Below are 24,088 nucleotides of genomic sequence, written 5' to 3' on the forward strand. Positions count from 1 at the left end.
CCACACATTCTGTTAAGGTCCAGAGCTCTCAGTATGACAGCTGATGGCTCTTTAGCACCTTTCGTGCCCCACTGTTTCTGTCCTCACATGTGCACCTTGGCAGACACTGACTGCCATGAACTGCCTCCTGGGGCACAGTGACCCCAGTCATATACACTCCCTCATCTCGGGCTGCAGGAGGGGTGAGACCCTCAGTTAACAGACAGGGTCCTCAGCCAGTGAGGCACCCCAGGCCCAGAGAAGCTTCTAAACCACATTCATAATGACCACATTCAGATCAAACCTGGCTATAAAATGGCTCTGCCCCAAAGATCCCTTTTGAGTGGTCTTGGAGCAGCGAGACCATGATCAGAGCCTTCCCCTTAGACCAGGGATGCTTTCTAAGGAGACTTTCTGGGACTGAGAGCCCTCACTTTCTCCTCAGTGAGTGATTATTTCTTCTGGCTATATCCTTGCTTCAGCCCTTTTCCATGCTGTGCAAGTGATTATTGCTTCTGGGTATCCAAAAGTGAGGGCAGTTTCACTTTTGTGTGAGTATATGCATGCTGAGTATCATAATTCTTGTGTGGTCATATGAAAATAATATCCACAACTGGCATATCGAACCTGCAGTTTGTCAAATGTTCTCACAGTGCTGGCTGATGTTGGATTGGAAACCTCCACTCCCTCTTGTATTGTTTTAGGTCATTTGGTTTTGGTTTCAGTTTCAAATTAAAGTTGGTTTAAGGTTATTCTTTGCTTAGAGTAATTTTGAGTGCCTCCATGACACTGTTGAAAGGAAAATAAGAATGGCAATGAAACAGCTGCTGCCTGGAAACTGAAATTCATGCAAGAAAATTGTAGATGAAACAACATGTTAAACAGAACAAGTTTGCATGACAGGCACAAATACTATTTCATCTACCTGTGCAGTCAGCAGCATTTTCTTAATCACCTCATGTGAAGAGCAATTCCTATCAGAAAAAAATAAACCACAAAACTTTTTCCTAAATAATAATAAATTATGCTATTTGATGCATCTGGGAAGTAAGTATTATTATTGTGATTTTCTGTATATGGCAACTGAGGCAGAGAGACCTATAATGGACAGGAAGGTAAGATGTTCAATAAACCATAGGCTTTAGTCCATTATTTGAGTCATCTGTTCTCATATTTATGGCTACAAATGAGGGATGGATGGTTTTCCCATCAGGGATAAATCTGGAATAGTGACAAATCAATGATGAAAGTCTGTTTCGGGGTTAGCTCTTCTGTTGGCCTCTGAAGGAGGATGGTAAATGAGATGGTGGGTACCAGTTTGAGGTGGTGGGTCAAATTAAGCTATTTCTCTGGACTTTTTCTTACAGACACTGGAGGAAACCAGATATTTGCACAGCACAATGAATCTTATCCTAAATCAGGTTTCTAAATTGATCAAATGAATCATGCATTATTTCACATATATCCATTTATAGACTACAAAAGGTAGCTGGGATAATAAACTCAGATATAAATTTGAAGTTGCCACAGGCTAAAATACTGAGCTGTAATATACCCACAAATGCTAACCTACTCTCATAGTCCTAGAAACGTCCTGCTTAAAACAAAAACAAAACTGAATTGCTGTTTGTTTATTTCCACTATGAATTTGTAGTTATGGTATAGAACAAGGATATCCATATCCTTTCAGTATCCTTGAAGCATTTTAAAAATCTATACTTTAAGTATACTTTAATATACTCACCATCAGTGGACTAACAAGTTCAAATTTGTTTTTCAAGTTTCGACAGATTTCTCACCCTTACCACCCCCATGAATTTTCTAGTTATTTTTGAATATCATTGCTTCTACCTTCAAATATATATTAAAAAAATGGAAACATAAATCTTGACAGGATCTCAAGTGAACTTGTTTTAATCTGTCCCCTAGATATGAGACAAGATGGGTATATCTTAACCATTTCTGTCAGATGCTTTTCTGAAGACATTTTCTTAAAAAAATTCCTGTGGGGTGGATTTTACAGCTTCCTTGGATAATTTGTTCCAGTGCTTTACTCCCTTGTAATCTGAATATGTTTCTTATTATGTTTTTTTTGCAAATTAAACTATTTTTTTTCCTTTTTTCCTCCTGGATGTAGAAAGCAATTAATCATCATCTTTTTTTATAACACCATTTTGCATTTTGCAGATAGTCATCCTGTCTCATTCTCTGTCTTCCCTTATGAAGACAAAAGGAATCAAATTTTTTCAACCTTTCCCTGTAAGTCGAGTCTTCTAAACTTTTTTTCTCATATTGTTTCTATTTCAAACTTTTGGGGCTATGTATATCTTCTACTATAGTGTTTAAAATTATACAGTAGCACACAGGAACAGTGGTAGGTGAACTTTAATCATTATTTCCCATATCTTATCTCTCACATGGTTTTAATGAATCACAGAGTGAGATTCATCGCTTTTGAATTATCATCTCTCTGTTGACTTTAATTCTTCTCAGAATGTACTCTCATTCCCAGGTCTCTCTTGGCACATTGCTGCCTTGTGAACTATTCCTCTTTCTGTAGTTACACATATGATTTCTTCTTCTGGGGTGCAGAGCCTTTTACTTCTCATTATTGAATTTAATCTTGTTGGATTTCATCTTATTTCCCCCGTTTCTCAAGATCATTTTGAATTTTGATACTGCATTGTAGGTTGCTTGCGACCTCCCTTCTGGCCCTGCTTGAATTCATTGGTGTTTTGTAGATTAGAAAAGAAACTGATAATATTTCTGAGCTAATCAGTGTGTGAAGTGGAAAGTTTAAAGCAAGGGGAGAGAGTGAAAAACATTGCTAAAATTAGTTGTGAATAAATGCTTCGTGGGTAGTTGTCAACTAGGGGATCAACACTTGTATGATGCTTCTCCAGTTGTGTTCTATCTCAGAATACACAACATATCTTTAAGAAAATTATGTTGCAAACAAAGTACAATTTTAAACAATGTCTACTTCCTTAATCTTATGCATGTATGCTGAGAACCCGTGTCAGGCTTCTATGCACCAGCATGATGAGTCTGTCTCAGCTGGGTGACTATCCAAAGGCCATTTGGGATGTCAAGTGAATCAACCAATGTGTGTAGATCTCACAGCAAAAGGAAAAAACAGTGTCGTACAGCCTAAGGCAAAGCTATGCAGGCCAGAAAATTATGAAGGTTATTTGTTTTAGCAGGGTAACTTATACTGGAGAGACTGATGACATCAGTGATATGGACATAGACAATATACCAATGAGCAGGGTATCTTTGACCCATCAAAGAATTAGAGAAGATCTGCACAAGACACCCACCATATTGTATCAGGGATTACGCACAAATTGCAAATTTTCCCAGCCATAGCATTTTAAGATGTAGAACTTGAACTATAGTGCAGCTAGGAACAAAGTTTCCATGTAATTTTAAGATAAAGTAATCAACTAAAAAGTGCATGCTGCCTGAATGAAGAAGATACCCAAAAAGAAAAAAACATGTTAAAAGGGATAAAGAATGTATATGTAAGTCTGTAGATAACATCTTAGCATTTGGAAGTGATATTCTGGATTGGCAAGAGTGGGCCAGGGGTTCTGGAACTCCTGAGAACCAGTAGTCAGAATGCCACTGTCAGAGAGCTGTCATCAACACAGAGGAGATGCAGGCTCTGGAAGCAGCATCCAAAAAAATACAAAAACAAACAAACAAACAAATCAATAAATTCTACTACTTTACCTAAGTCATTAAATACTGAACTGATCAGGAAATACTGTATAGTTATGTAGAACACTGCCTGAAGTATCTTCATAGCTTAACAATGAATCTTTAACTGTGGTGTGATTATATTTTTTATTCAGCTGGTAATGACTTTAGCTCATCTTTTCATACCAAATACTTAAGCAACTCTTCTCTACCTGTCAGAATTAAATCTAGAATGGTTATAACAGTTCTTCAGTAACTTCTTTCATCTTATAAAGCTTGGTTTCAATAAATTCTTGTGATATATTTCTGTGTTAAAAAAAATCTAGCTACTTTAGGTTCTTCATTGCCACCACATATGCCTTTTTTGTAACTGTTTAAAACTAGTCAAATTTTACCTCTTACTAGGCAGCCTGAAGCACATCCCATACCTCTGTTTTTCTTTAACATTTATTTAGAAATATTCAGTATTTTTTACCTTTTACTATCACTTCTTCATGAATTAGAGCAAATAAAAACTTTTTTTAATATACAGAAAAAATACTTTTTAAATCTTCCTCAGATATTAATTCCTTTTGTGTAAACATTCCATTTCTATTACCTATTCTAACATGTCTTTTAAATGATAACTTACAATTTTTATGGTGTTCCAAGATTTTGATTTTTTCCAATATACTCCTTTTCTCTCAGCATTCCTGCATAGGTACCTGAACTGCTCATCAAGGCTTTCTCATTTTCTTACAGTAGTTTTCAGCTAGCTGCCATGTTTTTACTATCCTCTTTGAATGTTGTGAGGCAATCTTTACCAGGTTGCTTAATGACGTTCATAGATATTCTTCCCCTGCTTTGTCAGCTGGACATTCAACCTTCCTCATGGACCTTTCTTAATGAATACTGTCAAGGAAGCTCAGTACCAGAAACTTATCTGTTATGCAATGTTTTCCATGAGAAAATCTTCAATAAGTAGCTCTAAAAGGTTATCAGTATTATATACCTATACTCTTGCATTCATTTGGGAGAACAGACAAAAGCACCTGTTGTTATTCTGATGTCTTCACCTTTGTTCTCAGAATTTCATAGTTATTTCTAATTGGCTTAGGGTCATTGATGCCAGTATGGATAAGCAGGTTAGAGTAGCACTGATGTTTTCAAGGTCTTAGAAAGACCCTTCAGGTCATAAAATTCAGATGCCTGGGCGTGTCACAGATTTGCAATTAAAATAGTGAGAATAACAAGAAGATTAATTGCTTTCTGTGGAGCTATTACAGATTCATATCAATGTAATTGTGTTCATAATCTGGCCCATTGACAGGTGAGTTCATTTATGAGGAGTGATTTCATTGTTATTGTTCTTGCCACAGTATTTCTTTCAAAAAAAGCGCAAGTCCTTGATTTATTCTTGAATTTCAAATCCATTCAAAACATGCATAAAAGTAACATAATTCCTGCTAAAATAAATGTTTACTGAATTTTCTTTCATGTCAAACAGAAAGATTGCTTCTGTCTTCATCCTCCTGTCAGTATACAACTAATAGATGGAAATAAGTGTTCTCACAAATGTCAGTGCTGATACTTGGCAGTATGGAAATATGGATGAGTGCATCCTAGCAGAGTGAGTGAACTTGGGTAAATTGCTTGATTTCTGCAGCCAGACTGCTTCTGGTACAGGATCTATTTCAACTATCAATATCTTGTACTATGAAGACATGCTGTGGAAGAAAACTTAAGTTACACAGTACAAGGATTTTCAGCTTCTGTGACTTTTTCTGCCTTCACTGTCCAGTCTCACTGAGTAGCAAACATCATGAGCACTAGTGGGGATCACAGCATGAACCACCATAGTCACACATGAACCTAATGCTAGGTCAGAACCTCCCTTCATTTTGAGGTTATTGGTTCAGCTCTGGCAGCCAGAGAGGTAAACTAAATAGTTCAAGCCTGAGTTAAATTTTGCATGTGTCAACAATACTATCACTCAAAATCCAGACAAAATTGGAAACTTACAAAAGGATATTACTTAAAATCAAAATTGCTGGTCCAAAGTAAAGTGTTCTCAGCTGAGGTGATCTGACCTGTGTCCTTTCTTGGTCATTCGGTTCGTTGTTGTTGTGTTGTTGCTTAATAATTAAAATGGTTAAACAATGGTAGACTGTGAGATCTTCTTGGACTAATGTCAAGAGTTCTGATATAGATTTGGTAGATAAAGTTATATGAACTTGAACTGAGTCATCACTGGTGAAATTATCTCACTTTCTCACTTAGGTTGCAGCAAAACACAAGCATGTGTTATTTTTCTCACAGGACAATAATACATTATATGAAGTACAAAAGAAGGTTATTCCCAGGTGCTGGAGAATCATCTGCCCTAATTACCATCTTTGACAGAAAACTGTTAACAGCACTTCTGATTGCTTTAATTGAAATTTGTGGAAATTACATGCATTTGGCAGGAAAAAAAAATATTGTTTTGATTTATACTCCCATTGTGTCTAAAATAACCACAGTTATACAATCTGTTGATAAATAAATGCTTCTATCAGTGAGTACTAGAGAACAGAGGGTATGCTGGTAAAACAAAGCCAAATGTAAAAACATTTTATTATGTTTTTAAAAACTTAAAGATATTCCCCTACCCCTCCACAAAACCACACTATTGGCAAATTTACTTTATAAGCAAAATATATCAGAGGTAAGCTATTACATATAAAAACAAATCTCCAACAAACTATAAAAGACATTACATGACATGAGATATCAAGACTCAACTATTTGCATAAACTTGAATCCTGGCCAGCACATGATAAAATCTAACTCTAAGGTCACACTTTTCCAATGTGCCCAAGGGGAAATATGTAACTTCAAGTCTTTCATACATGAAATGGCAGATCCCTTTAAAACAGTGCTTCTGAGGAGGAATTGTATTCTTCTGGCCTTTTGTGCCTAGGACATTCATCTTTTGATTTCCTGTTTTCCTGACTGAGCAAAAAATTATTTTATTCAATGTATCAGGAAAGTTTCCAAATAAGGATAAATATAGGTTGCACACTTTTTATTTTATCCCTATAATAAAATTACTTTATTCTGCATGGTTTAATTTTGTGTTCAAGTTGTCAAAAAAAAATCCAGGTTAGAATGATTGAAATTTTAAGAGAGGATGTGAGGATACGGAACGCTTGTTCTAAAAACAACAAGGAAAATGTAGGTATCTGCAACCAATTGCAATAATACAGTGTAGAGTGGTAAACTCTACATGACAAAACTTCTCAGTATATTTGTCACTGCTTTATATGACCTTAATCTATATTTATAATCTATAGGGGCTCTTAAGCTTTATTTAAATTACAATATTTATAGTATTTTAGTATTTTGTAGTATATTACTAGTATTTTATAGTAGATTATTTGGAAAATATTATTTCTTCTTTCAAAAATCTTGTTTTGTAGATCTACATAGTTTCTCATGCCCAGCTCCAGTCAATTTCTTAAAATCCTGACTACTAACCAAATGCTTGCATAACAACTTAGGAATCTAGAAAAACATTAGAAGCATAGATATTGATTGTGTCTGATCTTCTGTGTTATCAATATGCTGTCTCAAATGGCAAACACACATATTTTGTGACATTTGAAGTGTCCTAGGATATGCCCTACAGCTACTGCTCCCGAAAGTTGTGGTCTTACATAGATCCCTGTAACATTTTCAAAGCCTGTAAAGATGTCATGGATACCAAGAGGAGTATCAGTTTGCACAGGACACCTTAGGTGGGTGGCCAATTTCAAGGTCCTAATTTAAAAAGTCAGGAAAGCAAAGAGAACTACTCAATTTTCTCTAAACTAGATGTATTTGACCAAATAAATTTCTTTACAGGCTCCACTGATAATGGTAAGAGATCTTCCTTAACTATAATCAGATCCTAAGCCCTTAAATCACATTCGGACAGCTACAGAGAGATACTTAAGTGTGGGTATCTTAATCTGTGAAACAAATCTCACTCTAAATGTCAGATGCTGAGTTCAGTAAGTCCTTTGGTACTTTCTCCCCCTACTCTCAAAAGCAAGCTTAGAAAATTTGGTCTACTTAAAATTACTATATTTCAGTTTGGGGCCAGAAACAATTGCATAGCTCAGTACTAATGCTGATGGTCACCTATGATGAAATACAGAGCTTATGATATTTTCATTACTAAAGCATTCTTAAAAACAGGCTATGAACAGAGTTGCTAGAAATTATATAGATGTAGTAATATTATAGCTGTGACAGTCTTATAACATAGCTGGTTTTCTAGGCAGGAGAGGTAACATCTTTCTTTAGACTTAAATGTCTTTCATGGTTAGAAAAATGGAAGCACTAGGAAGACTTGGTTTTATGTGTTTCCAGATAAAAAACATTGTGACAATATTGTGCAGAATTGTGTGGTTTTCTTTTGTTTTGGTATAGATGGATGGTTGGTTTGGTTTTTTTTTTTAACAAAGTTGTGACACCACAACCTCTTGTGGTGTCTCCAAGGGCCCTTTTTTTCAGGATTTATATCATAAATCTAGAGACTTTGGTGTCTAAGATGCTTTGTTTGGTTTTTTTGTTGTTTTTTTTTTCATCAAACTGTGTTTTTCCAGATCACTTGAGGTAATTTAATAACATACTCCAAGAAACTAATTTCTGTTTAAGCTTCACTGAATGCATGTAAATACTGTTTTGGAACTTGCCTTTAGCTCATTATACATTTTAATGCAAATTTGCAATAGAGAAGGTTTTGTTTTTTCTTAATTAGTTTTATAGAACATCAGTCTGATTTAAACCTATCCTAAAATAAATGATATAGCACCCAAGTGATTTAAACCAATGGTTCAGTTCATTGTATAAATGCTGTACTTAGATGAACTACCCATAGGAATTCTACCCTAAGAAGAAGCAGCTCACAGAGATGAAGAAATGGAAAAGCTGAGCTAGAGAAGCTTTAATGCATTCCTATTTATAAGTGCTATTTACATTATTATAGAGTCAGCAGTAGCACAGTTTGTGCAGTGTGATCCACTGTAGTTTGATAAACTGCAAAGACAGGACTTGACCTTAGGCTCATGTCCCCAAAGCCTTACCCTTTATCTGTAGCACGGCTAAAGAAACTTCAGCCTTCTTCAACCCCAACCTCAGCCCTCTCAGTAAAGGAGCAGATTTTCACTTCCTTTGTGTCTCTCTCTTTTTAGTCAAAACTGCGTTTATCCTCACCTGCTGCTGTCTGCACAGCAGCTATATGACATGGAAGTAATTGATACATGCCAGCATCTTCACTCCCCCATAACAGCAGACCGTCTTCCTCTCTTTCTTGCAACCATCTTGCTCATAAATATTCCCGTGTTCTCTTGTATTAAGTGCTATACTTTCCTTCCTGTCCCCAAATGCAAGCAAGGCCATAAAACCACATCAGTCAAATATTCCTGGTTCTACCAAGGGTAGCCAAGCTTCTGGAATGGGTAAGATGAGGAGGAAGAGAACAGGATAGGACAGGTAACAGCCAGATAGGAGTGACACCAGCACTTACTACTGCTGGCAAGAGTCACTGCTTACCAGCAGGAGCTATCATCTCCCATTCTCACAACATCAGCAGTGGCAGTCTAGCTGTTTCTGGCCAGCTGAAACAGATACAGGAGACAGAAGTAACGTATTTGGGCAGTGGTTGTTGTTGCAATAGCCAGTATCCTATGCTTATGAGGGAAAAAACACTGGGGTCTGCAGAAACATTTTGTAGGCCAAGTCAACCTGCAAAGTGCTGTCTGGATTGCACTTATTTTCAGTATTACTTGCCCAGAGAGCAGTGTGATTTTCATTTCCTTGTTCCTTGTCTTGGTTAATATCCAAAGAAACCAGATCTGTTTGGACAGAAATGGCAGTGTGTAGGCTGAGTTAGTGACAACCACTCCTTGACTTTGTGGCAAGATACTTCAGAAATGATGTATGGGCATTGCATGAACACTGACAAGAGCACTTAGCTGACTGGTGCTTGGTAAAGAAGTGGCCAGCTAATGAATACCTTAGAGAAGGAAGAAAATATATTCTTCTGCCCCCTGCCTTAAGAAGGCATTCCCTGTTAGCAGTGATCCCAGCTTCTCATCACACTTAGAGGGGTGTATGTTAAGTCTCTGAATGTCAAATAATGTGGCACATTCACAGAAGGAGAGTGTTGTAGCCTTAGTCCTGCATTCTTCCTAGCATTCAACAAAGTAATTCTGACTGCATAGCTATTTATGTTTTACTGACTCTTTTTACTGATTAGAAATGGTAAGCTGCTGGCTAATGTCTGTGGCAGAACTGGTAGAAAGTGTGTATCCTGAATCCCAGCTGAAAGTACCACAATCTCTTCCGTTTGTTGAGTGTTGAAGAGAACTGGGGCTGCTTGCTCTGATGCACACTGTCCAGTTGACACACGAATTATGATTATTCATAGACACAAGAGACTGGTATTTATCAAACACGGCTTTTGTGCCTAATGTTGTAAAATCTGATTTCTCACCTTGGCCTTGACAATATCTTGCTTTAAATCCATTGCAAGTTTGGCATTTAATATCCTTTAAATAAAAGAGCATTTAGCCTGAAGAAGAATCATTGAACCATGAATCTACAAAGGAACAGAATTTTGAAATTGCAAGATGTGGGCTTGCTGCCTACTTTCTAACCAGTGCCTGGAGAAATCAGTCCTAAATGGACACCACATATAAATATTTCCATCTCGTTTTTTTCTGTTTGGGAAAACAGCTGCATAGGTGCTCACAGGGCATGCTGAAGAACTGATTAGCTTCCCATCCGTATCACTTTTTTTAAGGACTGATTTTGAGGCAACCCAGCTTCTGAGAGAGAAGTCGTGATCATGTTTTCTCCCTTCAGTGATGTATGCACTCAACTTTCTACTCCTCCCATTGTCCCATCTGTTGTGGGATATCAGGCAGACAAGACCCACCACAGAGGGTGTGCTTCAATTCATGAGTGTTCATGAAAAGACTGTACAGAATTTAGTGGTTACATTTATTCCTGTGTGTTGTCTTGTGCTATTATATTTTTGAAACCCTTCAAAATATCAGGAGCATTGATCTGGGAATAGCATGATTCTGAATTCATAGTAGTCGAAATACTTGTTTTCTGTATTAGTCTTTTAATCAAGATTATGTCCCAAGCCAGAAATCTACCTACATTTACAGAAAAAAGACCCTCACTTTTAGGCATTGAAGAGGTGAATTCCACTGAGGGCAACCCCTATTCTGAGTTTGATATCCTTGTGTATTTCACAGCTCCTAAAAGATCTCTGTTTCTATTTCAGTGGCATAGAACTTTCTTTTTAACTTAGGATTGAACCAACTGAAATAAACTCCAGAGCAGCGCAATTAATTTAATTGAGATAATTTCCCCAAGTAATAATGAAATAATTTGTGATTTGCTTAGCACTTTAAGCAAGGACTTCATTTCTTTGTTTCTGCAGCTGTGCCCAAGCATAACAGCAGTTACCCTCAAAGGGCAGCAACCGTCTTTATTGCAGTTATCATATCCACCCTGTGCTCTTTTAGAGAGTACAAGCCTAGCTGAACCTTCCTGACATGTAGCATGCAGTTTTTCCACTGCAGCCAGTCATCCTGTTAGAAGTACTCCAGACGATATCTGTAGCTGAGAGAGGTGTTTATTTTTTAGTAAAAGACAAATATGTGTGTTTGTCCTGCAGCTTTTACCCTGTATGTGTAACTGGTTTGCTCTGAGCTGAAATGCCCTCAGTAAGTGTGTGGGAAACATCTCCAGGCCTGAATGTATAACAAGACATTAGTTGCCTTGAGCTACTTTATCTGGCACGAACACACTTTCTGCTCATGGCCCAGGAACAAGGTTCAACCTGTGCCATCAGCCCTTGCTTAAGCCATGTTGCACATACCCTTGTGCCTGGTCTTGTTGACTGGATCAACTGCAGATCTGACTCATTGCTTTGAGTTTGTCCAATGCTCACTGGGCTGTCCCAGACCTGTTGCTATCACCAGCCCTGCTTTGCTTCGTACTGCGGGACTGTGCCCTCTCAGTGAGGATGCCCATGTGGTGGGCACCCAGGGCTCCTGGCTCATCTTCCTCTTATAGCAGTCCTATCCTTGCTGCTCCTAACACCTGACATAATGGTATTGCCTACCCTGACAAGACTTTTTAAATGATTGTATTCTTCATTTAGGAACCTTTTCACTGTACAGAGTAAGATAAAACTTCTTGATTCAATATCTGGATGATTCTACCTCAAACATGCTTCACTAGCCTGGCTCTGGCAGACATTTCTTTTGTTCAAACCCTTTCAGTTAGCAAAATAACAATCGACCAAATAAACAACAACAACAACAAAACCCTTTTGTGTTATTTCGTACGAATCAAAGCAATGCATTATTAGTGGATGTGCATTACTCGAATTCATAAAGACTAAAGCACAAACAGAACAATAAAAGTTTATTTCATGAGGGAATGAATGCAGACAGACCTCTTAAGTGCCACAATCGTCAACAACCTTAAATTGCCAAACTGAAAACACATTTGATGGATAATTCTGGCTGAGAATTTACTTTTCCAGAATTTTGACAGCCCTAGCAAATTAGGCATAGTTTGTAGGAGACAGATCATCTGTAAAACATACACAATGCAAGCCATGTAACTTCACTAATGGAAACTAAAAGAAGCAATTGTTTATGTTGTTGAGTCCAGGTGTACCCTGCTGTAAAGTCTAGAAAACAGTAACTACAATAAGAAAAAGTGAAAAGCATTTGAATTATTCTGTTCTGGAAGGAGGTATGAAATGTGAGAGTGACTTATGAACCCATGAGCAGGATAGGGTGGCTGCATAGGGAGTACTGAGTGATGGTTTCTCCACAGCTCAAAAAATGGGACACTCATTGAAATGACCAGGTAGCAGATTTGACCACAACAGGTGGACAAAGGTTTTGCAGACTACCAGTGGGTTTCACTGAGGCATGACCTCATGACATTTGGACTAGTTTTAATTCTTTTTTTTCCTTAAGTTTGTGATATTGTTCACTCCAGAGACAAATACTATGTTAGAGAATCCTTAATTAACAAATCCTTTCATCTATTCTGCAAAAGGCAGAGAATAATGCAAAAATTAAATATGGAAGACACATGAGAGGAACTGAGAGAATCCTTAAGTAATTATTGCATCAGAATCAGGGAATTAACAGACAGCTAAAGATAACCAAATGAACACGTGGATGTTTGAATATTGAGTCACAGAAGATTTAAATACTTACTAATGGCCACAAAGAATATCTTCAGTAGTGTCAGGTGTGTCAAATCCTATTTTGCTCCTTTAAATGCAAGTTCATCCCCTCTCCAGATTTTGCCCCATTATTATTCTCTACTACCATTCAAGAAGCAGAAGACTTCAAATTATAGGCAGAGAAAATATAAATTTTCAAAGCATGTGTATGTTCTCACAGTGATCAGCAGGCCCATGAAATTCATTGTCAAAAATAGCAGGGTTCAAACAAGGACTGGATGTTCATGTACATAATGAGAATTAAATTATGTGGGATGGTTATAAGCCAACCACTAACAGAAAATGTTAACAAGGAATTTTCTCTATGGACTTCCTTTTACCTCTCTTTGAAACACCTGAAACATGCTTCTGGATGAGAAAAAATATTCACCTGGCCCAGTATGACAATTCCTAAGTTCCTAAAAGTGAAAAAAATAACACTTTATAAGAGGTTTATCGACCCAATGCGTGTCTTTTTTTTCAAGGCCTTCCTTTGTTTTTATTGTCCCTGACAATGTAGCTAATTTTTATAAAAGCCAGATGAAAGATGAGAAATTCACACATCTGACGTGTTCTTCACACTTTCTCAACTTGATAACTTTGTCTTTTCTGAAGAATGTCAGTATGAGCATCTTTAGATGGAAGTTTTCAATCCATGTTGTGATTTCAGTGATTCAGCAGAGGATACATAAACTGCACATATCTGTAGATGAACACCACAATAATTAATGGAAGGAGAACAGGATATTTAAACATACATGTCATTTCCTTATACATCCTCTCTTTTCTGTTAGCTCCAAAGCGTTACTCTTTTTCTTTTCTTCCCATATTTTTTTGATTGTAATATTGATTTATTCCCATTTTAAGTGTTTAATCCTAATTCTCAAATTTTTAGGTTTACCTGGACCTTTTGTAAACTTTGTTTAAATGACACTACTAGTGATCAACCACTCATTCTGCACATGGAACTCACAGGGAGATAGTACAACTCCCTCCACTCTGTCCTTTCCATGCACTTCTCCTTTTTAGAACCAAGTTCTAAGAATCATCTGTTTGGCAACTCCGTTTTGACCTCCTTTCATGAGAATAAATGTGCACAGCTTTCTTGCTTTTTTAAGTCTTTACTCCTTATTGGATATAACTAAATTATTTGAAAACTGGAAAACTCAACAAGAACTAGAAATAGTTCAAAACAGGTAAGCCTTCCATGCTTTTACAGATGGAAAGCACACTCTGGTGCTCTGCTTAGATAGGAGAAGGAAAGGAAGGTCTTTCGTTCACACAGAGACAGATAAAATAAGCAAGGAACAAGAACACAGTCTGAGAAGTTGGCATCTGTTTTCTTTAAGCCAGTGAAAGGTGTTCAATTCTGGTATGTTTAGGCTACATGTAAAAATTAGAACAACACAGGCTGAATTCAACTTTTGATATATCATTGACTCACAGCACCGTGACAAGCATGTATTTCTGCTCTGTGATAAATAGATTGGGAGTCAACATAAGGTGATGCCAGGTTGAACTTAAAAGTCAGACTGAGGGCAAAGATTTCCATCTGTTATAAACCAATATTGTTCCATATATAGCAGAACTGGCAGAAAGGTAATTGCTAAAAATTATTAGTTAATAACTGCTAAGTTTTATTGATTTCTCATGCAGATGCTGTTTGCAGTGGAAGATAGTCAAGTACTGAAAAACAAAATACAGAGTAAAGTATAAACATATCTTCTTCGATGTGTTGTACCTGCCCAGCCCTTATAATGACAAAAATTCATTCAAATTTAAAGATTGATTTTTAGGGAAATGTAAATAAGCAGTAAAGGTCTTTTTTCCTAGCTTTCTGATCTCAATGATTTATTGCTAAAACCTCTTCTCTTCTATGAAGGGCCCTAATTGTTTTCTTTCTGGTATGGACTTGGAAAGATATCTTTAAAAGAAACTTAAAACTTTCAAGAAACTTTCTCTTTCAAATAATAAAACAGAAAGCACAAACTGTAGTGCATAAAAACAAAAGAAGCAAAGATCAAAAATGGTGTCATGCATCGCAAGTGATGGTTTCCTGGGGATGGGGAAATAGAATTTGTTGTGCAGGCACACATTTTGAGTTATCTTCAGACAGTCAGTATTTCTGTTGTGGGCTGGATTGTGACTGAAGGAATTCATATCTACATGTGAGACAAGAAGAATATGATTGTCTTAAATATGCACATAATCAAGTACTGCAGAAGGTCTTTGAATCATTGGTTTGAAGACTCTGCACAAAGGATGAAGGATGCAGTTTGTGTTCAACTACTTGTGCTTGTCTTACAGCAACCTGAGATGCCACAGCTAAACCTGTGCACAAGGAGGCTGTCATGCTTTTGGTATTGATCAGTAGACAACAGGAAATCACATCATTCTCCCAAGAGGAAAAAGGAAATGGTTGAATCACATTGAAGAAGTACATGAAATTCTAGGCTTTCCTAGAATTTCTGCTTCACTTCTTCAGTCACAGACTTCGTTTGGCATGTATTAACACAGACAGAATCTGTGTAATACAAGATAGTGCTGCTGGGCATTTTCTGGTTTTGCTTTTTTTTGTTTGTTTGTTTCATTGTACTGGGCATGCTTCTGCAGCAATAACATTTTTCTTATGCCGCTGTCTTTTCTTGCTTATCAATTATTTCTTATTAATTGTGATCGTTCTGTTAGCAGTGCTTCTTCTGTTCATATTTCTATAGGCAACTCTCTCCTAACTGCCTGTAATGTTATTCACTTCATTTCTTTGTCCTGATAGAAAAAAGAATATAAAAAAATCTTACAAACAACCCAAGCTGTTCCTAAGGACTCAAAGTAATTATACTGTTGTGTTCTTGGATAACAGCCACATTTAACAAACACATGGACTGTGGATATTAGCAGTTGAACAGTGAGCTTCAGGGAGCATAGTGCAAATGATGTAGAAAATCATATTTCATAAATTATTTTTATTTTTACAAATTTCCTTTAAAAAAACCCTGAGTCCTTTTTGTGCTTATGATTATTACTTTTTATATTAACTCATAAATAATTAAAAAAACCCCATATTTCCTTAAATCCTATACCCCTATATCCTCTGCTGATGGCAGTCTTGTAAAAGTTGATTTTGCTTAGTAAGCACACTGGCAAACCTCATTCTGGAGTGAGGCAATTGCATATTTCACATTGATGCTTCTTTAAACCAATAAATGCCATACACCACCTGCTTTAGGACCACAAAAGTGAAACATAAAAGAAATTCAGTTTCTAACATATACAGTGAAGGCAACTACCGCTTTAGTAGTGCTTTTCAGATGTTCATGCTCATACTTGACATTTTTTTCAAATTATTTAATGTTTAATCGCTGGTGATAGTGAGTGCAATTCAACTACGGAACTATGTAAAGTATGTAAACTATGTCTGGAAATGGGATTGATTTCTTGTCCAAACTCAAAAAAAGAAAGGAAGTGTACCAAGGGTGGAAGCAAGGATGAAGTTAAGAAAGACCCAGATGGGATTGAATCTGGCCAGGAATATCAAAGGCAACAATAAGGGCTTCTATAAGTACATAGGTGACAAAAGGAAAGCTAGGGAAAATGTTGGCCTATCGCCAAAGGAAATGGAGGACCTGGTTACACAAGACATGGACAAGGCTGAGGTACTGAATACCTTCTTTGCCTCTTTAGTAGCAAAACTGATCTTCAGGAACCCCAGGTGTCAGAGACCAGAGTGAAAGGTTGGAGCAAGCCTTGCTGAAAGATGATCAGCTCAAGGAATACGTAGGCAAACTGATATAAGTCCATGGGCCATGACAGGATGTACCTATGAGTGCTGAGACAGCTGGCTCATGTCATTGCAAGGCCACTTCCAATAATCTCTCAATCACAGTAATTGAGAGAAGTACCTGAAGACTGGAGAAAAGTAAATATCACTGCTCTCTTCAAGAAGGTCAAGAAGAAAGGTCCAGGGAATTATAGGCCTGTCAGTCTCACCTTGATCCCTAGGAAGTTAATGACATGTTTAATCCTGGAAACCATTTCCAGGCATATTAAAGATGAGAATATCATCAGGAGTAGTCAGATTGCAGTCATGCTTAACCAACTTGATATACTTCTGTGATGAAGTGGGTGGTCTGGTAGATGAGTGGAGAATAGTGAGTATTGTCTATCCTGACTCCAGTAAGGCTTTTGACAATGTCTCCTGTAAGATCTTTATAGAGAAACTATGGATGCAGGATGAAGAGCGAGTGAGACGGTTTGAAAACTGGCTGAACACCCAGGCCCAGAGGCTGCTGATCAGTGGCAAAAATTCTAGTTGGAGATCAATGACTAGCAGTGTTCCCCAGTGATCAATACTGGATCCTAGTCCTGTTTAACACCATCATTAATGATCTGGATGATGGGCCAGACTGTAGCCCCAGCAAGTCTGCTGATGACACTGAAGTGGGAGGAGTGTTGATTAGCTAGAAGGTTGTTTTGCCATCCAGAGGGATCTCAACAGGTTTGAGAAATGGACTGACAGGAACCTCATTCAGTTTAACAAGGGGAAGCACAAAGTCCTACACCTAGGAAGGAACAACCCAACACACCAGTAAATGCTGAGAGCCACTCAGCTGGAAAACAAATTTGCAGAAAATGAACCTGGGGGTCCTGGTGGACACCAAATTGAACATGAGCTAGCAATGTGCCCTTGCAGCAAAGAAGACAAATTATATCCTGGGCTGTATTAGACAAAATATTGACAGGAGGTGATCTTTTCCCTTTACCCAGCACTGGTGAGGCCGTGCCTGGAGTACTGTGTCCAGTTCTGGGCTCCTCAGTACAAGAGAGACATAGATATACTGGAGAGTGTCCAATGAAGGGCCGTGAAGATGATTAAGAGGCTGGAGCACCTGTCCTATGAGGAAAGGATGAGAGAGCTGTGACTGTTTAGCCTGGAGGAGAGAAAGCTCAGGGTGGAATTTAACAACGTATATCAATACCTAAAGGGAGGGTGCAAAGAAGATGAAACCAGGTTCTTTTCATTGGTGCCCAGTGACCGGACCAGTCATTGTGAGGGTGAACAGGCTGTGAACAGAGGTTGTTGAGTCTCTATTCTTAGATATGTTTAAAAACTGTCTGAACATGGCTACTGGCTCTAGGTGGCCCTACCTGAGCAGGGCGTTGGACCAGATGACCCCTAGAAGTCTGTTCCAATCTCAGCCATTCTGGAATTCTGTGATTCTGTAACTTGGGACATTGTCGATATTGGCCTAAGGTGAGCATATTGTTTAGAAGTTATACAGAATAGAAAAATATTAGTGTTTTGTTTCTGGTTGTTCTGAATGGCCACATTTTCACTGTCTGCTTAAAGCAATGCTAACTGCCTGAATCTCAGCTTGGGCTCACAGCAGAGATCAGGAACTGAAGCAATGTCCTTTACACTTGCCTGGTCTAACAAAGGCTGTGTTGCAGCCCCAGCTCTGAGGAGCAGACATGTCCTCATAAGGCTTAGGAGAGTTGTGACTGCATTGAGAAGGATGGGGTAGTGAGACTTAGAAAAACCTACTCATGGTGAGCCAAAGGGGAACCCCATATTTTCACAATCCCATCCTTTGCTAAAGTTCAAAATTGTCTTCTGCGAGACCATTGGTGAAATCACACATCTGTATTTTGCCTTATGACATCCTTTTGTGGATAGGTCTCCTCCACAGCCTCTCTCAGCCAGAGATAAGAGTAGCCAGATTGGACTAGGTACAACCGGAATAAAATTTTTATGTGGCTGGAAGACTGTGCTGGCAGCTGGGGAGCACAAAGAGGGGAAGGAAGGGATGCCACATACAGTGGAAACATATTCAGACATGGTCAGGCTCCTTCTCTGAAACACTGTTTGGAGATGCCACATTATTTCTATTTGGGAAGCCTTGAGAGACCAGAGCTAAGCAGAGTTAGCCCTAATGATTCAGCCCTTGAAATTAGCTGCCTACAGATTGGTGGTGTAAATATTCCCTTGTCTCAGTCTCAGAGAATTCTTCGGATTATGTTTTTGAGTGACAGTAAAATTGTGATGATTGGTACACACAACATTAAAAAACATGATTTTTTTCCCTTTTTTAGCATGAACATTTTTTTTGTTTAGATTTTATTATAGTACCATTCTCACCAAATTGCAAGTGAATGTAGCCACCTCATATATGCACTGGTTTTCTACATAAGCTTGGTTTCAGTATGCTCAATAGATCTGCAAAGTTAGTTTCATTCAATGGTATTTCTTGTACATAAACAAGAAAATAAAACAATGATTCATCGCTTCTCCTAGTCCATTTAAATTTCTGTGGCAGTAGCTAAACCTTTCATCTTCTTGCTGTACATCTGAGGCAGAGTTATGCCCCCACTGAAATCACTAGATCTTTGGCTTGTGTTTAGTGGGATCAAGTTTTGCCCCCTAAAAATTCTGATTTAAAGCCTCTTTAAGTCAATAGACAGACTCCTATTGACTTTTGTAGACCCATAACAAATCTGTAGACAAATAGCTGTGCTTAAAAACAAATAATTTAATCAGAGAAAATGGGAACTTCTCTAGGTGACCTGAAAGAAAAATCACCCTCAAGAAAAAGCAGTTTCCATAATCTCTTCAGTTCCTTGTGCCTGAGAATTTTGTGCAGGGGGAAAAAATATATCTCTCTGACAAACTACAAATGGGCATAGAGATGTGGATTAGAATGAAGTTACATTTATGAGTTAAATTTCTGCAGTTCTATGAAGCAGGGTCTGCATAAGAAAAGGTTACAGTATAGTGATTTAGGTGCAATCCCTTTTTAATTGTATCGCCTTTAATTGCATCTGCCCTGCACCTTGGGGAAATGCACTAGGGACTGATAAGGAATCTTGTTTCTAAAGAAAAGCCAGAGGAGGATAAGAAAAATAATGCAGTTGGTACCAAGTGAAGAACTCTGAGGAATGCAATTAATTGGTAGATAAGAAACCCATGCCTGTTTCCTTCTTAAGCTAAATAGTTTCGGGTTTTTTAAGGGCTTCTTTTTTGTTTAAATAATGGTTTCATTTGTGTTGCAAGCTATCTGTATCCTTTATAAATCCCATGACAACCTCAATACCCACAAATATTTCTCCTTCTCTTCTTGTCTTTGATTATTTGTGTCTGATGTCAGTGATATCGAAATATTTTCCTCATTATTTCATCAATAAAATGTTTCAGAGGAAAGGATAAAGGCCTTTTGCTCTTTGGAGGCCCTTACTTCTGTTTCCATGTGCAGATTTAGCAGAATCTGTTGTTACTTCCCTTCTTTCAAGTTACCTTGGTTTGTAACTAATGAATCTTACAAACTGTACCAAGCTCCTAGATGGAGTTGATCTTCTCTGTCACATATGTTCTGACCTGTTTCCGCTGTGATCTTTTTGTTGGGTTTTTGTGTGGCTTTTTTTTTTTTCTCAGTACTTTGTGTGGCTTAACTTCAAACGACCCTTTCAGATTGATACCAAGTTACATATGTATTCTGTTTCATTGCAAGAGATAAATGGAGGTCTGTGTTCTTGTTTCGTTGTCTGTTATCCACCTCTTCTGTACCTGGTACAGATGCATGTAGTGTTGGCCTGTCTTTCTGTCAGTTTCTGCTTGTGGACACCTGCCAGATTCCATTCCTTTCCAAAATCTGATGCGGTGGGGCAAAGGCTTTATTCTGTTTTTACATTTGCTTTTGACACATGTCAGTGTTTGGGGATGGAGGGTGTTCTTCCATAATCTCTATCTAATTACAAGCAATAGGATGGACTCTCTAACATAGGACAAATTTAACTGAAGAAATTTAACTGACAAATTTTTAACTGAAAATAGGTGTTCCTCAGAAATATTTAATGTTATGTGTTGGAAGAGATCTGTGGTACACCTGAAAAAACAGGAAAGGCTGTGTAGGTAAACTAGCTGAGGAAATGTTTGCAATGCCTGTTTCCTTAAGTTCATGTCACAAACTGTAGCTGTTTCTTCTACTTTTAAATGATTGTGTGTTGTGGATGAGTAGAATGCAACTCACTCTGAAGAGAGAAGCAGCAAAGTTTCATTGAGGTAAAAAAATAATTTCTCAGTGTTCAATGAGTTTGATGAAATTTAACAATGTTTAACTGAAGTTAACTAAGGTTCAAAAAGTTTGATGGCAAGGTTCACATATAGCATGGAAGAAACATACAAAGGGAAGTTGAATTAGGATCAAGTTAGAATGATTCACATGGAGACCGGAGGTGCAAAAGGCTAAGGAAGACCATCCTATTGAATCACAAAGTTCAGAGTGGACCCCTTTGCTTTCTAAATTCCTTATAGAAACTAGGTGTGGCTGAGTCAAATCTTAGCCTCAGACTTGGATGATCATAGAATCATAAAAACACAGAATCATCACAGTATCACAGTATCACAGTATGTTTGGGATTGGAAGGGACCTCAAAAGATCATCTAGTCCAATCCCCCTGCTGGAGCAGGAATGCCTAGGTGAGGTTGCACAGGAACATGTCCAGGTGGGTTTTGAATGTCTCCAGAGAAGGAGACTCCACAACCTCCCTGGGCAGCCTGTTCCAGTGCTCTGTCACCCTTACTGAGAAGAAGTTTCTTCTCAAATTTAAGTGGAACCTCTTGTGTTCCAGCTTGATCCCATTACCCCTTGTCCTATCATTGTTTGCCACCGAGAAGAGCCTGGCTCCATCCTCGTGGCACTCACCCTTTATATATTTATAAACATTAATAAGGTCACCCCTCAGTCTCCTCTTCTCCAAACTAAAGAGACCCAGCTCCCTCAGCCTTTCTTCATAAGGGAGGTGCTCCACTCCCTTAATCATCTTCGTTGCCCTGTGCTGGACCCTCTCCAGCAGTTCCCTGTTCTTCTGGAACTGAGGGGCTCAGAACTGGACACAATATTCCAGATGTGGTCTCACCAGGGCAGAGTATAGGGGAAGGAGGACCTCTCTCGATCTACTAACCACCCCACTTCTAATACACCCCAGGATGTCATTGGCCTTCCTGGCCACAAGGGCACAGTGCTGGCTCATGGTCATCCTGTTGTCCACCAGGACCCCCAGGTCCCTTTCCCCTACACTGCTCTCTAATATGTAATTTCCCAACCTATACTGTAACCTGGGGTTGTTCCTGCCCAGATGCAGGACTCTACACTTTCCCTTGTTAAATTTCATAAGGTTATCCCCCGCCCAACTCTCCAGCCTGTCCAGGTCCCGCTGGATGGCAGCACAGCCTTCTGGCGTGTCAGCCACTCCTCCCAGCTTAGTGTCATCAGCAAACTTGCTGATATTACACTCTATGCCCTCATCTAAATCGTTAATGAATGTATTGAATAATATTGGCCCCAGTACTGACCCCTGAGGCACTCCACTAGATACTGGCCTCCAACTAGACTCTGCACCATTGACTACCACTTTCTGGCTTCTCTCCTTAAGCCAGTTTGCAACCCACCTCACTACTCTATTGTCCAGACCACACCTCCTCAACTTAGCTGTGAGGATGCTGTGGGAGACTGTGTCAAAGGCTTTACTGAAGTCAAGGTAGACCACATCCACCGCTCTGCCATCATCCATCCACCTTGTTACATTCTCATAAAAGGCTATGAGGTTGGTCAAGCATGACTTACCCTTGGTAAAGCCATGCTGACTGCCCCTAATAGCCCTCTTATCCTTGATATGCCTTGAGATGGCACCAAGGATAAGCTGTTCCATTACTTTCCCAGGGACAGAGCTGAGACCGGTCTATAATTACCCGGGTCCTCCTTCTTGCCCTTTTTGAAGACTGGAGTGACATTTGCTTTCCTCCAGTCCTCGGGCACCTCTCCTGTTTCCCAAGACTTGGCAAAGATGATGGAGAGCGGTCCAGCAATGACTTCAGCCAGCTCCCTCAGCACCCGCGGATGAATCCCATCTGGACCCATGGATTTATGGATGTCCAGACTATTTAATTGCTCCCTAACCCAGTCCTCATCGAATAAAGCAAACTCCTCCATTGACCTGGCTTCATCTGGGGTCTCAGGGGTACAGGGCTCCCCAGGACAGCCTCCAGCAGAGTAGACAGAGACAAAGAAAGCATTCAGTAATTCTGCCTTCTCTGTATCTTCTGCCACCAGGGCACCCACCCCATTCATCAGTGGGCCTACATTGCCTCTGGTATTAGCTTTATCTGCTATGTATTTGAAAAAGTTCTTTTTGCTGTCCTTGACCCCTCTCGCCAGCTGTAATTCTAAGGAGGCCTTGGCTACCCTAGCTGCCTTCCTACGTCCTCTAACAGCAGCCTTATATTCCTACCAAGTGGCCAGCCCCTGCTTCCATGACCTGTAAACTCTCCTCTTCTGCTTGAGCATACTCTACAGATCCTTATTCAACCATGCAGGTCTCCTGGCTCCCTTCCTTGACTTCCTACATGTGGGGATGCTCTGATCCTGAGCATGGAAGAAGCAATCTCTGAATGCAATCCAGCTATCTTGGGCCCCTTTTCCTTCAAGCAGTCTTGCCCATGGCATTTCCCCCAGCAATTGCTTGAAAAGGCCAAAGTTAGCCCTGCTAAAGTCCAGGGTTGCAATTCTACTTGCTATTCTGTTCCTGCCACACAAGATGCTGAACTCCACCATCTTCTTGTCACTGCAACCCAGGCAGCCCTCAACCTTTACTGCTTCGACCAGACCCTCCTTGTTAGTGAGGATGAGATCCAGCAGTGCACCGCTCCTAGTCGGCTCCTCCACCATCTGTATGAGGAAGTTATCATCAATGCACTGGAGGAATCTCCTGGACTGAGGCTGGCTGGCTGAATGGTCCTTCCAGCAAACATCAGGGAAGTTAAAATCACCCACAACAACCAGGGCCTGTGAGTGTGAGGCCACTCTCAGCTGCACAGAGTAGTTTGGGTTGGAAGGGACCTTCAAAGGCCATCTAGTCCAGCCCCACTGCAATAAGCAGGGACATCTTCAACTATATCATGTTGCTCAGAGCCCTGTCTAGCCTGGCTTTGAATGGCTCCTGGTATGGGGGATCTACCACCTCGCTGGGCAACCTGTTCCAGTATTTTACCAACCTCATTGAAAAAAAAAAAAAAAAAAGTTTTATGCCTAATGGAATTATTTATACAAAATTTATAATACCAAATATTGAGTAGCTACATGT

The sequence above is a fragment of the Streptopelia decaocto genome (genome assembly GCF_964273445.1).
Source record: "Streptopelia decaocto genome assembly, chromosome: 1".
Taxonomy (NCBI): Eukaryota; Metazoa; Chordata; class Aves; order Columbiformes; family Columbidae; genus Streptopelia; species Streptopelia decaocto.